The sequence below is a fragment of the Parambassis ranga genome, unplaced genomic scaffold (genome assembly GCF_900634625.1).
Source record: "Parambassis ranga unplaced genomic scaffold, fParRan2.1 scaffold_21_arrow_ctg1, whole genome shotgun sequence".
Taxonomy (NCBI): domain Eukaryota; kingdom Metazoa; phylum Chordata; class Actinopteri; family Ambassidae; genus Parambassis; species Parambassis ranga.
The window spans coordinates 7,409,178-7,427,665 of NW_021144767.1; the positions used below are offsets into that span (position 1 = coordinate 7,409,178).

General features: G+C 41.8%; 2 long non-coding RNA genes across 2 annotated transcripts; both read left to right on the plus strand.

Moving 5' to 3' along the window:
* Positions 1 to 3,002: 3,002 nt before the first annotated feature.
* LOC114429753 (uncharacterized) lies at positions 3,003 to 5,856 on the plus strand. The gene is made up of 3 exons (XR_003669917.1): positions 3,003 to 3,987; positions 5,487 to 5,525; positions 5,836 to 5,856. It is a non-coding gene; the product is annotated as an uncharacterized LOC114429753 (long non-coding RNA).
* Positions 5,857 to 6,075: 219 nt separating this feature from the next.
* LOC114429752 (uncharacterized) lies at positions 6,076 to 8,401 on the plus strand. The gene is made up of 3 exons (XR_003669916.1): positions 6,076 to 6,085; positions 6,985 to 7,031; positions 8,156 to 8,401. It is a non-coding gene; the product is annotated as an uncharacterized LOC114429752 (long non-coding RNA).
* The last annotated feature ends 10,087 nt before the right edge of the window (positions 8,402 to 18,488 follow it).

Sequence of the window (18,488 nt, forward strand, 5' to 3'; positions counted from 1 at the left end):
TGAAGAAAGGATTGATACACGAGGGAATTATGATTATCAGAGGCAGCACCATGGAGGTGGTCACGCTGCAGAGGGCTTCTCTCTTCAGCGTCATGGTAAAGATGATATGAAATATGATTGATGACAGCTGGAGCAACAACAGTGAGAGGTAGAGTCCTATGGTGCATCTGGCTCGGTGGTTGTTGGACTTCAACATTGTGTTCACTCTGAGTGCAGCCCGATACACACACACATAGCAGTAGCAGATGGCCAGCATGCAAAGACACATTATTACAGACAGGGGTCCAAACAGCAGCAGGTCCTCCTTTGTGGTGAGTGGGAGGCGGCCTCACACACGAGACCACTGGTTGGCTGCTGGGAGTCAAACTTCATCTGGCTGAGCACCAACCCGGCATAAGCGCTCATGGTCCCGCTCAGCAGCCAAGTCACACTGATGCTCATGTAGATGTTGTGAGTGTTGACCAATCTGAGGTAGTGAATGCCATGGCAGATAAAAATGTATGTAATCACAGTCATTTACTTTTTCTAGGACCCAAGCCTGCAGAACTGACCCTGGATACATGCTTGTACATAAAGTCTGCACTATATGCTTGAAAGGGAGTGGAAGGAAGTAGAACTGATCTGACTCCACCCGTCTCCATCAGTCATAGAACATAACCTGTAGCTGCTTCCTGTCATACTGTAAGCACATACATAACAACAGCACAGGATGAATCTATGCATAGAAACAGAGAATCACACAATATACTATAATCATCCATAATTTAATATAACTGATTATTAGTATTAACCCTTTGACTCCACATACAGACACACAGACTCTTCCTGGTGCTTCTCACCATCAGGACTTTAAAGTTGCCATAACCTGTCAGACTGTTAGACTTCTCTCTCAGAGTGAAGAGTTTCTGGATGGTACCAGGTAAGAAGTTATTATATGCTTTAAACAGGATCTGTGCTGTGCAGAATGTAGCAAGAAGGACCTAATACTGACCCCTGGTGGACACCTAGAAGCAAACTGCCATCTGCACATATTGCACTCTGTCAGTTAAACCACTTTGACCCAGTTCCAGGCAGATTTCTTTATTGTGCAGCTCATTTGAGATTTCTTCTGCTGCATCAGTTGTTGCCATTGAGGTTGATCTTTTCAGTCTAGATCCATGTTGGCTTTCATTTAATAACTGATGTTCTTCAATAAATGTTTCTAAGCGATCATTAAACAGTGTTTCAAGGACTTTAGAGAAGTGAGGCAGCAGTGAGGCTGGTCTGTAGTGTGTGAAGTTCTGTTTGTTTCCATTTTTGAACAGTGCTGTAACTTTAGCAATGTTCATGTTCTTTGGAACACAGCTGCTTTGAAGTGACAGGTTCCAGATGTGTGTTAAGGCTGTTGTCATGTTATTAATCAGCTTTTTACTAATATATACAAATCAATAGCAGGACAGTCAGATATGATTGTAATATCTGTTCATGTTGTTCATGTTATCTGAATTCAAAGGGCACTTGTGAGACAGTCCATGCTAGAATTAGAAAGATGGGAAAAAACATTGATCTTTTCTTATGCTATATTTCTTCTTCCTCTCACGTCCTGTCTGAGACAGATGCAGCTGCTACCAGGAGGAGGCTGACACTCTGTGGGGAAAGCATCAATATGATGTAGGTCTCATCAAAGCTTGTGAATCTGTCATCCTCCTAAGTCTGATCAGAGACCTTGCCAACAGCAGTATCCATTGAAACAGGACCCCTCTGCTCTTATTTATGCTAACATGACATGACAAAGTCACACATTTCGAGCCCTTCAGCTAGCATTACAGGCTACTCCCACCCTTGGACTGCCTGACCTGACTAGACTATTCAGACTGTAGGTGAAAAGAGTCAATACATGACTTCAGTTCTTTTACACTGCTCAGTCAACCAAACCCATTGCTGTAACAGAAGCAATGAGCAAATGAGTTTGGGGCCCTGTTGAAACACAGGCGTGTTCTAACACCTTTTTTTTTTTTTTTTTGCAGCAACACTAACCACACTGATGACGTGATGGAAATTTACAAGCAGATGCAGCTGCGGAAGCTGCAGCCAGCACACCACAACGTCCTGTTTAAGTCTTTGTCCTTGCTAACTATGTGGACTCTGTTCTTTCTACACTCTGAGCTGTACAATCTACAATTTGACTCTCCACAGGAAAAACAAACCTCATGTCTGGCGCTCATGTGGCTCCACTTGGAGGGATGAGGTTTGGTATGGTCCTGACAGCAAACCCTTTCTTCATGAATTCAATTCAATTTTATTTATACAGCACTCAGAATTGTCTCTAGGTCAAAGCCTGACCCCAAGCTAAGTACTTGAAGGCAAACTTAACAGGAAGAACCTTAGTTTCCTGTGTGACACTGTGATGCAGCAGAGGCCAAATGAAGATGAGCTGCTCAAAACCCCCATCAGCCCCTGCTGCCCTCAGATAAGATGTTGAGTGCTGTGAAGGAGGAGCTTCAGATGAGACGGTAACATTTCTGTAAATGCACAAGAATCAACCTGAGGGCTAGTTTTCATCTGCGGTCGCTGGACATATGTTAAAAGGTAAACACTAAAAGTAATTTTTATTTATTTATATTTCTGTGTTTTTGTGTGATTGTGTTTTGTAAAGTTACTTCTGTTTTTGATTTCCTGACAGACAGCAGCAGAACGAGCAGCTCCACACATGAAGGTGGAAACTTCAGAAGTCAGAACTGATTCAGCAGGTGAGAATCTGTCAATATCTGTATATCAGTTTGATCATTGATCAGATATTTTATAGTTCAGTATTGATTACAGTTATTATATTGGCATCTATCATGAATTAAATAAACACTAATAATATTTATATTAAATTATGGATGATTATAGTATATTGTGTGATTCTCTGTTTCTATGCATAGATTCATCCTGTGCTGTTGTTATGTATGTGCTTACAGTATGACAGGAAGCAGCTATACAGGTTATGTTCTATGAATGATGGAGACGGCTGGAGTCAGATCAGTTCTATCAGTACACAGGAGTCAGTCATGTATTAATACAATCAAAGTAAAATAATAAAAGTACAGTAAACAAGGTCAAACATGCATAAAATAGTGATAAAAGGATGAAAGCCAAGGTGAGCTGCCTATTCAGTGTTAAAAGCCAAGGAAAACAAATGAGTTTTGAGTCTGCTGTTAAACTCTTCTACAGATGGAGCAGATCTGCCTTGAAGAGGCAGACTGTTCCACAGACGTGGGGACACATCTGTGTTGTGGGGATAGCTACGTTCACATGCATTATGTGCAGATCACTGATGTATGTGTACATATTTTATTTATATAAGAAAAGTGGATCTATGTGACCAAGACGAGGTCAGTTCAGTGAAGTCAAACAAATTAAAGAGAAGTATGACACAGAAGCTGAGAGGAAGTCGAGTGTTTGCAAAATCTTCAGGAGGAAATGAAGCAACTGACAGCAGAGAACTAACAATGACACTCTACACAGGCCTCTCTTGATTTAATATTTACAGTCCAAACAGAAATACCATGGAGGAGTTGTTGTGACTAATGAAGCAAAAGCAACCACATAGGAGAGGTTTTAGAATAACAGATGTCAATGGTGAAAATGTGAATGAGGAAGTAACAACTGAACTGAACTCTGACTAAAAGCTCTTTTTTTTCTTTGTTGGTGTTCCTTTAAACTTTATAACATTTATTCAATAATATAAAACAGAGATAACATGAGTGTAAATTCTGTTTGTGCAGAAAATTTGTTTTAGAACAGTTGTTTTTAATTTTGAAATGATTTATTTGTAATTGTATTCATATTTTCTGCTTTTGCGTGTTCACTGAGCTGCTGACATCACATGTTTGTATCAGGTTCCCTGTTTTATGGTTTTTGTGGAGTTCCCTTTTTTGATTTCCCTTCCAGTCAGACGGCAGCAGAACGAGCAGCTCCACACATGAAGGTGGAAGCTTCTGGAAGTCAGGACTGATTCAGCAGGTGAGAATCACCTCATTGATCTTTACTGCCCTGTAACTGATTGAGCGATATTGTACGTCAGTTCTGTGGGGAATTGTTCTTTTTGTAAAGTTCACTGTTCACAGAGAAAATGTCGCTTTATTCTCTGACTCTAGCACATCAGACTGTTTCTGGGATTAACACCAGTGTTGTGGCCGCACTCTGTCCACGTGTACAGTTTGTTGTGTGAATACATTGATTTTATGGTAAAGGGTACCACAACGCTGCTGATTTCATGGTGCATTCAGGTGCATCTTGTTTAGTCCTACGAGCTGTCCCGGAAGACTGCGGAGTGACTGAAGGTGGTTTTAGTTCAGCTGAGTCACATTAAACAGACAGGACACTAGTTCAATTATTATAAATCAAATGTTGCAAAAATTCCAGTTAAATGACACATTATATGAGTCGGCCTTGGAGTTAAATGTTTTGGGCAACTAAACTATTTCAACCATTTTCAGCAATTTTGAATGTTTTATTCAATATATTATATTTTAAAGACATCATTTGGGGGATGCAAGGCAGTGAGATTCAGTGTATACAGAAATACTGTTTCTTTCTTTTTTATTTTTTATGAACATGCACAAACATGAATCCCCCCCCCCCGAATCCACGGTCCTCCTGTACAGATATGCATAAAATACATAGGGTGTATCTAGAAGAAATACAGGTCATAAATCCACAATATATAAAATGAAATCAGATCTGACAGAGTGCAGCTTCCTGCTATATGAACCCGATGAAGTTGCCTCTGTGCTTTCTGAAATGAAAGTGCACGCTTGTCTCCAGTGGGAGCTTCAGCAGACCTTTAATGTCTGAGTGAATTCACTGGGAGGGAAACATCATCTGTGTCCACATCCTCCAAGTTAAAGGAGCCACTTCAGTCTGTAAACAGAGAAACTGTCACTGCTGATGGAGGCCTTTACACAGCCTGAACCATCTGATGGCTTCACTGCACCGCCACCTGCCACAAATGTATATACCAAAAATAGTTACATCACATTTAATTATATTCAAAATAAATATAACACTCACTTTAAATGAGGTTGATTTTCCTATTGTGAGCCCTTCTGGGTACAAACTGCATCATTACAGACAAGAATGACTGAATGAAAGCGGCTTTTACTGTGCTGCTGCTAATTGGACGGCCACACATTGCATTGCTCACGTTATTCCTCTGTCCAGAAGGAACTCAGTGAGCAACACAAACCATCTAAGTAAATTCAACACAACACTGTTGAATCACCAATCTGATACTTATACCTGACACTGGGTGGCAGCACTTGACTGTGTGACATGCACAGTTCTTTGATGACACTCCAAAAAGTGAACTTGGTGAGTTGTTGGATCAAATAAATGTAATTACGTTTACATATTGTTGTGTTTGGTTTAAAATGTATTCTTGTTAAGGTAACAGTTGCATTCCCTGTTAGTTTGTATCACTTATGAGTCTGTCACTGACGGTGTCTCCTTCTCTGTTTCAGCTGAAGACACAGCTGGACTGATGGCAAAGCCCGCTGACCGTGAGTACAGTCTTCTCTCTGTACACCACACACACCTCAGTGCGAGTATTTGGGTTTTTACTGACCTGACCTTTGACCTCTCTGACCTCACAAAGAGGGCAGAGTCCAAAGGTCAGCACCAGTTCCTCTTGAACACACCATAAACCAGCTGATAGACTGATGATCTTTATTCTTTGATTGATCCCAAACTGGGAAATGTCAGGCACTCAGCGTTCTATACACCCTGAAGCCCATCAGTCCTCACAGGACAGAGGGCAGGGGTTCCTGAACGCACCACAGAGGTCATCATCTTTCTCTGCTCTCCTCTCAGACACGCACTTTGTGGATGAACACAGAGCCGACCTGATCCAGAGAATCAGCAACACCGACCCCATCCTGGACCAGCTCTTGGGCTCGGTCATCCAGCAGGAAGCATATGATCGGATCAGAGCTCAGCCCACCAACCAGGACAAGGTCAGGGAGCTCTACACGTTCCTGCAAGCTGGAACAGAGCCCAAAGATAAATTCTACCACATCCTCCAGACGCACGAGCAGCTGCTCATCGATGACCTCAATAAGAGGTAAGCTCTGTGAGGACACCCAGGCCTGAACACCAGTGTCATCATGAGGGAACAATATATATTCTATATTTTACTCGTGTTACCTTTACTTTTCCCTTCGTTTACATATAAACAGAGTTTTCGGCTCTGAAAGATCTTGAACCCAGGGATCCACATAAAGAAAAGACACCCGGCCTGTATAGGCCAAAATAGGGTTACAATAATATTCTCATAACAGAATATGTCTTTACATATAGATACGGACATATAAACACATGTATACACAACCATGTACCATGTAAAACATGGCCTCTCAATGGTCATTATAAATATTCTCATTATCAGCTTAACTGATTATAAATATCAACATTAACATGAGACAATTTGGCTGGACCATTACTTTCCATACTAGAACTACTCATCTCCCATTTTCTTTTTTTTAAACCACTCACTCTCAAAAAAACAGAGAGAGGAAAATGTATTTTAACATCATAATATGAACAATATTTTTAAGCACAACACATGAACTGAATGCCTCCTTACTCCATATTATCATTAGCAAATGCTTCATCTTCCCTGGTTTCTTTGTGAACATATGTAAGATGGTTTTAGTCAGAAATACTATGAGTGTCCTGTTTTCTAAAGGAGACCTTAAGAGGACTGTTAGGACTATTATGCAGCGATTAGCCTGTTAGATGCCATGCATCAGTTATTATTATGATGAACTAATTTCATTAGTGAACTTTACATGACTGACAGGTTTCATTACAGAATAGCTCCTTATATAGACGTTCTTTTTGGCTGCCATCTCTTGTGTCTCGAACTCACTGTCTCACATGTGTTTTGATGCTGCCAACCAACGTAGCTACACACATGACAGCCTTTGATATAACACAGTCAGAATGTGTTTCTTCCTGCAGGGTGGACCATGGTGGAGAGCAGACGTTAAAACCTGATGTGAGGAAGGGTAAGTTTGACTCAGTCTTTCCTCATGTTATTGTGCATGAGTCAGTGTTCTATCAGTCCATCAGAAGTCCTGTCTTTAATGGACATTTGTCTCTTGTATTCAGTCACAGTGTCATTGCACACTTACTGGATCCTTATTGTTCTGACCCACATATGCAACAAGAAAAAGGCTTTTGTCCATCAAACGTCTGGATGCGATGTCATTGGAGTGAATATGGACTGTGACCTGCTAGCATGTCCCAGGTGTCTTTTTAGTCTCATGTCCTCCTCACTTCCACTCTCACATGAGCCAGATGATTTGTGTCTTTAGTCTGTGTCTGAGTACCTGTTGTGTTGATGTGTTTGTGTAGCTGGAGTCCATCTTGCTTTTGGATCAGTCATTGTCATTTGTAAGTAGCTCTGTATATATTGTCATGTGTAGCTGCAGCTTGTAGGAGGGAGACGCCCCTTTTTCTTTGTTCTCCTGTTTTTGGGTCAGGAGTTTTAGGTTCCAGCTTTGCCATTTTTTTTCTTTTGTTAGGGAACTTTAGTGTGTTTTAGTGACTTTTTGTTTGTTGATTTGGGCACTGCTCCCCTCTGAGTTCATGAACTACAGCCTAACACTGGATCCAGCCTGTGTACCAAACACTGCAGTGTTTAAGGTGCCCCAATCACTTCCTTTGTCTTTTCAGATTGTATATTTCAACTCTGACAGGTGTTAGAAAGTAACACTGGCTGACAATAGTGTTAAAACTCTACACTAGTGTCAGTGTTGCAAAAACAAAACTACCACATTACACTCACACTAATACTGACACTTAATTGTCCATTAAAACTCATATGTTTTAATGTGTTTTGTTATATTACCATAGAAGCTCAAGTTAAGTTTATTTATTAGTAGTTTGTATCATGAGTGAAGGTGGTTAGGGGGAGCAGTGAAATGTTTACAGAAAACAACAAAGACCATCCATGTGTTCAGTTGCCTTGATTTACTCTCTTAGCCATAGCATTGCCAAGATGAATTCATTTTTTGGATGATAATGGATCTGTTCTGCTTTGTAGGAACACACTGAACTGCCTGGGAAAGTTAGTTAAGACAGACAAGGTCTGCCTATATGTGTAAACACTACTCACTGTCTTTGACAGATGGGATGGTTCCAGTACCGGAGCCACGCCACATCACATATTACCAAAAGAAACTCCGATCACACTTCGAGGACAAGTTTCAGTATACACGAGAAGGCTGGGCAGAAGATAAAGAGTGTCTGATTGATATCTACACAGAGCTATACATCACAGCCAGCCCTGACATACACATCAACACACAGCATGAGGTCCAACAGATCCAGAAAGCCTGGAGGCCCAGAGACACTGAGACATCTGTCAAACCCAGAGACATGTTCCAACATCCTTCTGGAAAAAAAAGACCCGTAAAAACAGTGCTGACCAACGGAATCGCAGGAATTGGAAAGACCTTCCTGGTGCAAAAGTTTATGCTGGACTGGGCTGAAGGAACAGCCAATCAAGATGTGCATCTCATTTTCCCCTTCTCCTTCCGCCAGCTGAATCCACTGATGGGAAAACAGTTCAGTTTGGCAAACCTCATTCATAAATGTATCCCAGAGGCTAAGGGCATCAAAGAGGAGGCTCTTAATTGTATCTTTACTGCTTTAGAATCATCAGGAAACAGCAACTATGACAAGAGTGAATTCAAGCTTCTCTTTGTGTTTGATGGACTGGATGAGAGCCGCCTTCATCTGGACCTTCATGTTGATGATTGTCACTCTGTTGATGTAACTAAGTCCTCCACCACCGATATCTTGGTGAAAAACCTCATCAATGGAAAACTGCTGCGTTCCGCTCGCATATGGATAACCACACGACCTGCAGCAGCCAAACAGATCCCTCGTATGTGTGTGGATGTGGTGACAGAGGTCAGAGGGTTCACTGACCCACAGAAGGAGGAGTACTTCAGGAAGAGGTTCAGAGAGGAGGAGCAGGCCAGCAGGATCATCTCCCACATCAAGACATCACGAAGCCTCCACATCATGTGCCACATCCCAGTCTTCTGCTGGATCACTGCCACAGTTCTGGAGGACAGGTTGAAAACCAGAGAGGGAGGAGAGCTGCCCAAGACCCTGACTGAGATGTATGCAGAGTTTCTGAAGTTTCAGGCAAATCAGACCAAAGAGAAATGTGGACCAGATAAGTCCAGTCAGTGCATTTTTTCACTAGCAAAACTGGCTCTTCAGCAGCTGGAAAAGGGCAACATGATCTTCTATGAGAAGGATCTGAAAGAGTGTGGCATCGATATCAGTGATGCCTCAGTGTACTCAGGAGTGTTCACAGAGATCTTCAAAGAAGAGAAGAGAAGGAAACAGGAATTCACAACATTCTGCTTTGTTCACCTGAGCGTTCAGGAGTTTCTGGCTGCTTTCCACCTCATACGCTGTTTCATTGATGGGGACGATGAAGAGCTGGTGAACTTCCTGGGAGAGAAAAGTTGGTCATCTCTGGATGACATCCTGTACAGAGTCATGGAGAAATCTCTGAACAGTGAAACTGGCCACCTGGACCTGATGGTTCGCTTCCTTCATGGTCTCTCCCTGCAGTCAAATCAGAGACTCTTAGGAGACCTGCTGGGTCAGACAGAGATCAGTTCAGAGACCATCCAGACAGCCATCGACGACCTGAAACAGAGACGCACTCATACAGTGTCTCCTGACAGAAGCATCAACATCTTCCACTGTCTGATGGAGATGAACGACCTCTCAGTGCATCAGGAGATCCAAGAGTTCCTGCAGTCAGAGACCAGATCAGAGAAGAAACTCTCTGCGATCCACTGCTCAGCTCTGGCCTACATGCTGCAGATGTCAGAGGAGGTTCTCGATGAGCTAGACCTGATGAAGTACAACACAACAACAGAAGGACGATTGAGACTGCTTCCAGCTGTGAGGAACTGCAGAAAGTTCAGGTGAGTCCAGATGTGACCAATCAGTGCAGATTACTGGTTTAGTTCTTAGACACATTCACACTGTGTTTCTCTCTAACAGAGCTCCTTGTGTTCATTGACACATCACATCAGCTGTGTTTTTGTCTCGGATGTTCTTCTACTGTGAAAACATTGTTTTGTATGTTTCTGTTTGAAGCTGTTAAATGAATGGACAATAAATGTGTCTTTATTTGTAGTTAAAACAGCTGCATGTGGCCAAAGAGCTGCACAAACTACATAGATACAAAGACTGCAAAAACTGCAGCACAACATCATGGTATGCAAACATGCACACACATACCATTACACAAACAGTTCAATCAGGATGTCACACAACAGAATAACTCTTTAAAGTCTCTGAATGAAAGAGAAGAATTTATCTTTCACCAATATCAGCTGGAAGAACCTACAACAGAGGAATAAAGTGAAATACACTGTCAAAATGAGACGATGAGAATGATCAGAACTATTGTTACATGTCAAACAGTCAGATCAAATGAGATCACTGCTACTACTTAAAGTGTCCCTTTCATAATGTTCTGATATTTCTGTCATCACAGACTTTCTGACTGTAAACTCTCAGAGACTCACTGGGAAGTTGTGGCCTCAGCTCTGAAGTCCGACCCCTCCCATCTGACAGAGCTCGACATGAACCAGAACAGGCTGGAGGATTCAGGACTGAAGCAGCTATGTGCTGGACTGGACAGTCCTCACTGCATACTGCAGGTTCTTAGGTCAGTTAATGTTATTATTAGGCTGAGGTCCAGTTTTTAAATCATCTGTCAGGACTGACAGACAGAAAAGGACCACAGACATGTGTATCTTCAGTCACTGTTGCTCTGATGACAAATCAGATCTACTCATATGTTCAAATGTTGCTCAGTAATTCAGTGAATAATTATTATTTTCTTCCCTCCCAGTAACAGTAATCTGTATGTTTTAATGTTATCCCATATTATTAGATGATCAGTGGTATCAATGGCTCTATCAATGTCTTGTGTTGTTTTATTAGGTTGTGTGGCTGTGGTTTGTCAGAGATCAGCTCTCTGGGATCAGCTCTGAAGGCTAACCCCTCCCAGCTGAGATATCTGGACCTCAGTGGGAACCACCTGCAGGATGTGGAGCAGCTACGTGGTTTTCTGGAGAGTTGTGGACTGCAGACTCTGAGGTCAGTCTCAATAGTTTTATGTGTTGTGATGTAAAGTTTGTGGTGGGGTGAGCTCTGAAGTCCCAAGACTGCAGATCCTCGGGTCAGGGTAAATCTGGGTGTTGATCCAGTCTTCACATTTCATTGTTGTATATCAGCATGAGTTGTAGATATAACTAGTACAAATGAGTTCCAAAATAAAATTGTTGGAACTTTCTGGTGTCAAATATTTCCGACAAACATATGTGAATATAGAAAACACTTCAACAACATGTAGCGCTCCCCTCTGTAGTCATATTGATGATGTTATGTGCGATCACAGACGGAGATCCAGAAGCAGGTACATTTACTCACTTTAATAGAGAAAACAAAAAACTACCACTGAGGCGAAAACTGAGCTGAGTCCAAAATATAACCAAAAACAACCACAAGGGCGAACTACGAGGTAACTTGAAGGAGGAACGACAAACAACCACGAGGGCGAAGCACAACTCAGTTCCAGGGCGAGAAACAACCGGGTGGCGTGGCTGGAGGCCTAGGCAAAAAACAAGGTAAGTCACTGGTCACTTAGAACGGACAGAAAGGTGGCTGGTTGCTTAGTACGAAAATAGCAGTGAAGAACTGGCGCCGAGGAGAAGGGAGGCGGCGCTTAAGTAGCCGGCGGAATGACGGGAAACGGAACCCAGGTGAGAAGAAGCCACGACTCCACCCAGCTGGACCATCGCGCCTGGAAAGAACAAAAACAAGGAAACGAGCAAGAAATGAAAAACACAGGAAGTGCCAGAGGAGCAACTCTCACCACATTACAGATGAGGGCAGGCTTTTAGGTTCTTTTAAAGTATTTATCCAATGTTTCTTAACCCTGATTAACTCAGTTTTAATTATTATCTTGGATGTCCCTTTAATACACACAAGTGCAGTGTTTAACCCATCAATCAAATGGCCATCTTTAAATTATATTTTTAATGAAGATCTTAACTACGTCTGCATATGTCTCTGCAATTGAATCACTGCCCTTTCTCAGGTGAGTAATAAGTAACACAACACAAGGTTTTAGAAAAATAATTCTCAGTTATTTAAGAAAAGGTTAATGCTGGTGAACTAGCTGAACTAAGAAATGAAAATAAAATTAGAATATTGTTTTGGAGCCTTAAACATCAAATGTCACTTTTTTAAAGAAAAACACTCCAGCTGTTTGGAGGCAAAAACACAATATAACCTTTTTTCTTAACCCTCTAATGAATTCAGAAACTCAGTTTACCAACCTCAAGGTCACTTAAACAAAAGTTGCGGCCCCCACACCTTAATACACTCTATAAAGCAGCAACTTAAATGATTACAGACTGACATATACCGCAGCAGGCCTGATGCGGTGCTTGTGTTCGTGGACGCCCAAAACTTAATGGCCGCTTCACTCTGTGAGCAAAATAAAACAAGCACCTGAGGTGTTCCAGTCCCGTCCTCCAACAGTCACAGGAGCAGGCTCAGCATCAGCATCTCACCACAGACTCCGTCTACTGTCTCTATCCTCTCTTCTTGCCGGAAGAAACTCCCAAGTCCTAGTGGCTCCAACCTCCGTCCGTGTCTCTTCTCTGTCCTCAGGTGGAAAACAGCAGATGAGCTCCTCAAACAGTCGACTGAGTGAGTCCAACTAGAGCTAGAAAAAGTCCCTTCACTTGTCATCAACTGACTTGAATCTATTCTTCCAGGTGGCTAACAGCTAGCTTTAGCATTAGCACCAAACATAAACCGTCTGAACTTCGTGCTGAAAGTCTTCCCGCCTCTCAGTATGCTGCTAGACTTCTTCTCACAGATTGTCCTGTCAACAACCTTAAGACACAAGTTACACACCGTTTTGTGCACTGCTAACTTAGAAATGAAGACAGAAAATCTCTGTGTTACACATGTTTCTCCGACACACCTCTCCTAGTCTGTGTCACACTGTGCTCACGGTTCTGTCACTTGTTATTAACCCCATCTATGCTGGTGGGACATCTTTCAGCAACATTCTTTAACATAACACAACAAACATGTAACACTTTAAATCACATTTTAAATGCTTACACACTTAAACTTGAACTGAAATGATCAACACTCATTAAAACATGTGGGGATTTTAAACTGGGTTACAAACAAAACACATTTAGGAATGAAACCTTCTAGATGTAGGCTTCACTCAAGAGATTAAATGATGATGGATTGTGCAAGTACATCTATAACATTAAACTGCAACTCATTAAACAAGACGAAAATATGAATTGACACACTATGAACACAAAGTTAACTAGAAAGCATTTCCTGCAGAAAATGTGAGTTTGGTTGCTGCAGCTGAAGCATTGCTCTGAATGATGTGAAGGATTGCTCTGAATTGCTGGAGAATCTGCAGTCTGAATTTAAGTTGCTGAAACACTTTGAATAGATGAAGCTGTTTTATTGTGAAAAGTAGAAAACCTTTGAACATTAGGAAGTTATGAAACAGAAACTGCTGAAGATGAACAATATGAAGTCACTGACCTTAAAGAATAGCCTGGAAATACACCATAAAGGTCTGAGGCTGGAATCATATCTAAAGCTAATAAGGACAGGCTGTATGGTTTTAATGTGGAAAAGTATCAGAGTTACCTCCCCCAGAACATTTTGGATGAAGTAGAAGCCATTTCCTGCATTCTGGTGGATTTCAACAGCTATTATACTGACAGAAGTAAAGGGTTAACTCAACAACTATTACTGAGAGATTCAATAACTCCTTATTTATTTTAAGCCATGATGACAAATATAAAACCAACTGAAAATGAAACAGTTCTGTCAGCCTCATGGTGGCACTACACTAACAGGTTATTAGAACAAAATGTTTACATCTGTTACTGTCTACCTCTGTGCCACCATGACTTTAACCACAAAAACCACATTTCTGTTTCACTGTATTCCCAATGAGGCCATCAGCTGCACTGTCAGGTTTTAGAGACTTCACAGAACAGATCAGATTAAACAGATTAGAAACAGATTACCCAAAGCCTCCAAAAAAAACTGCACAACAGGTAACTTAGTTCACATGAATCTGTGCTGATGTGTCTGCTTGTGTTGATCAGCACACAATCAGTTCACATGAAGTGACTGAAACACAGAGGGAGGATCAATATAGAAGGAAACCCGCTCCCTGTCTCTCACTCCTGGCCTGCCCTATATGCCATAACGTCTGCTGCACGGTGTGCTTGCAGCTGAATCTCAGACCTCACCTGGCAACAATACATTTTTTTCTGATTGGCTGATTCCTGTTCTCTGCCATAGAAATGACAGATGATTAATAATAAAAATGTACAAACATAATTCACAAATTATAACCACTGACATTACTAAGCTTAGACAATAGTGTCCTTTCATGTTGTAGAATTGTTTTTTTCATTGCACTGCTCTACTTCTTACAATTATTCAGTATTGTTAAATGTACACATTTCATTTCTTTCAGGCTGAGCAGCTGTAACCTCTCAGAGAGAAGCTGTGAAGCTCTGTCCTCAGTCCTCAGCTCCCAGTCCTCTAGTCTGAGAGAGCTGGATCTGGATAATAATGACCTGCAGGATTCAGGAGTGAAGCTTCTTTGTGCTGGACTGGAGAGTGCTGACTGTGGTCTGGAATCACTGAGGTCAGGATCTGGTTGTTGATCATTTAAATGCATACCTTAACATTATGTTTGAAGCTTTTCTACATGCAGTTCATGTGTTGACATGTGGAGGCTTTCAGACACTAATGTGCACTGAATTCTACACAAGTAAAAAGATCTTTATTGTCATTATTCACAACAAATTTCCATTCATTCATCAATAACAACTAATTTGCATTTCTTTCAGGCTGAGCAGCTGTAACCTCTCAGAGAGAAGCTGTGAAGCTCTGTCCTCAGTTCTCAGCTCCCAGTCCTCTAGTCTGAGAGAGCTGGATCTGGATAATAACGACCTGCAGGATTCAGGAGTGAAGCAGCTGTCTCACAGATTAGGGGGTCCAGACTGCAGATTGAAGACTCTCAGGTCAGGATCCAGCTTTTTGATCATCAGTTAAATTCTGCTTCATGTTCATGTTGAAGATCTGTTGGATTTTTCTTCTTTCTTCTTGAGTTCATGACATGTTTTGTACCTCCAGTCTGTCAGGTTGTCTGATCACACAGGAGGGCTGTGCTTCTCTGGCCTCGGCTCTGGCCTCCAACCCCTCCTATCTGAGAGAGCTGGACCTGAGCTACAATCATCCAGGAGACTCAGGAGTGAAGCTGCTGTCTGCTTTACTCAACAGTCCAGATTGTAGTCTGAAGACTCTCAGGTACACAGAGACCACAGAGCATGAGTCCTCCTCAGTCTGTCAGTTTAGCTCATATATCCACAGCTGTTGATGGATGGACTGAAACTGCAGAGAAGAAATAATCACTGATCCCTGATGTTCATCTTCCTCCATCATTAAGTGTCCATCATGTTAACTTCACTTTTCTTTATACACGTTCTTCATATCAAAATACATACAGACTGATTTTCAGTCACACTTAGTGCAGATCAAATACAAAATGATGCCCTACTTATTAATGTCCTCAGCTGTAAGAACCACTGAATTATTTCCACAAACAAATGTTCCTGAAACAATCCATATGTGAAGCTTCAGAGGAGACAACAACACAATGGTAGAAGGAGGAGTTCCTTCAGTCAGAGACAGAGAGCAGGGAGACACTACAATATTATCACTGTAAAAACTACACACAGACATGAGTGAATGTATTTATTTGAAGTGTGTCAGAAACTCTTCCATCCATGACACATGTGAACCAGGCTTGTGTTTGCATATAGAGTGAAAGGAACAAACAGTCAGAGACAGTGTGGCTTGTTTGCTGCTTTGGATAAATGCACAATGCTGAGATCAAACCTACACTGTTGCTGCATGAAGAGGATTTTACAGTAAAGCACTGACAGAGAGCAATATTTCACAGAATGGAGGACATGAATAAACACAGAGCAGATCAGGAGAGACTCTTCTGGAGTCGACACAGATGAGTTTCAGTCTGTTTGTGTGTCTCTGACAAACTGAGGAACTCTGCTTCATGTTGATCAGCAGTTTGGACTCATGTTGGTTAGAAAATCATTCTGACTGTGTTTCTTCCTGCAGGGTGGAGCATGGTGGAGAGCAGTGGTTAAAACCTGGGCTGAGGAAGTGTAAGTTTGACTCAGTCTTTCCTCGTGTTATTGTGCATGAGTCAGTGTTCTATCAGTCCATCAGAGCTGTTGTAGCGCAGCCTCGGCGGTTGGATTTCTTTGGTGTTTACTGGAGTTTATTACTCCCCAGCAGGAGTTTTAGGTTCCAGCTTTGTCATTGGTTTTCCTTTTTTCTCTTGTTAGGGAGCTTTAGTGTGTTGTAGTGTCTCTGTGTTTGTTTGGGGCACTGCTCAGCTCTGAGTTCATGAACTGCAGCCTAACACTGAAACCAGCCTGTGTAGCTGCCGATCTGAGAGTGGGGACGAGTGGGGAGGTGCAGACATGCTGTGTGTGGGTTTCCCCTCAGCCTGGGACATAACAGAGACAACCAAAGCAGACAAAAGACAAAATCCAATAAGAGACCACAAAGGGTTGAAAAGGTCCAAACACAGGAAGAAACAGCTCCACAGTCCAAAAGCAGGCAGGACTCAGACACAAAGAATCTCATCCAAAGGGTCAGACTGGACTGATGGACTGAAGAGTGAAGACACTGAGACACTGAGCTGTGAGCAGCATTATTAGGGTTAGGGTTAGGGCGAGAAACGCCACTGTTTAAGAAAACGAGTTACCACCAAAATAAGTTTCACACGGGGTCTCTGTTTAAAGCTTTTAATCAATTAGTAACAAAACACGTTATCCGCCATGTTTCCCTGCACCGCTTCTTCCCTTTTTCCCAATCTGCTACAAACGCCCTGATTTTCAGCACAATGCAGCATTTCCATTCAACCAATCACGGGCAGCTTTCCAACTGTCATGGCGGAGGGTTTATATGAAAACTAGAAGTTTCATATAAACCCTTTTTGGAAAGAAAACACTTTTTTCTGGATTTATAGCGTTTTGGAAGCAATCTCTTCATTTGTTAGGCGGGACAGCCGGAACCAGTTAAACAAGCTTTTACTGACAGCTCTGAACAGACCACATTAACTTATCATTCATTTTAGTGCAGCCGCCACAACTTCCATTTCACAAACCATTGTTTAATCTTCAGTTATTATATTTCCTTTTATTTTGCTTTGTGCTTTGGTTTCATTCTGTAACACTGGACTTATTTTTATGAAGGTTTGAACTCTGACAGTGAACAGGAGAGAAAGGAGTATAAAGTGTGTAGTGAGGGGTTCACAGCCTTAAAGCATCTAGAATAACTGTAAAAAATAAAGCCCATCACTTCACGGATTTCACCTTTTGCGGGTTATTTTTGGAACGTAACCCCGCGATTAACGAGGGACCTCTGATGAGAAGGAAGAGACTGGGCTCTCAGCTGCAGTAAAGGGGGCAGGTCTGGCTCCAACACAGGTTTCAATGTGCAAGATGTCTTGCCCTCACATTCTTCTTCCATTTCCACTTGTCCTGAAACTTCGGCCTTCGCTGTCAACCTTCCTTTTCTTACTCACACTTGCCATTTTAGAAATGGGCAATAAAAAAACACAGATCACTGGCAAACAGGGTGGTGAGAGTTTGACCATGTTTGCTGCCATCTTGTGGTGAAATGTTAAATATATATAAATAATAATCATTTTTAAAGGTGTGATTTCATCCTGTGGACAACAGTACTGGTGGCATATTATGACATTATTGATTTTATGACAGAGGCTTCGGCCCAGTGAACATATGAACTGGACTTTTGGTCTGTTCTACAGGAAAAACCCTCAATGATAATGCACCAACAATCCCAACCAAAGAAAGGAACATAAGGACAGAAGAACCAAACAGGAAAGAAAATAGAAATAACTATTGTATATATAACCTAGAAAATTTCACAAGACATTTTGAGTGGGCCAATGCGCGCTCACCCACACTCTGCTGCCGGTCCGCCCCATTATATACCACCAAACCTCATTCCTGATCACCGGCAGATGTGAAAGATGCCACTGATGACATTTCATGCTTTTACAGTGTTTCTGATTGGTTTTATATAAGGTTTAATAGGCCCCAAGCTTCTCCATTCATTCTGGATGGAGGAATCCTAAAGATGTGGATGTGACTTTGGCTGCTATTTTATGAAGTTTGGTAAAAGACATGAACATGAGGACTCAGTATGATAAAGTCCAACTCCTTATGAGCAGTTTGCAGTTGAAATGAATATTCCGTGTAGAGGCATGCCAGACTGATAGGCTTCCA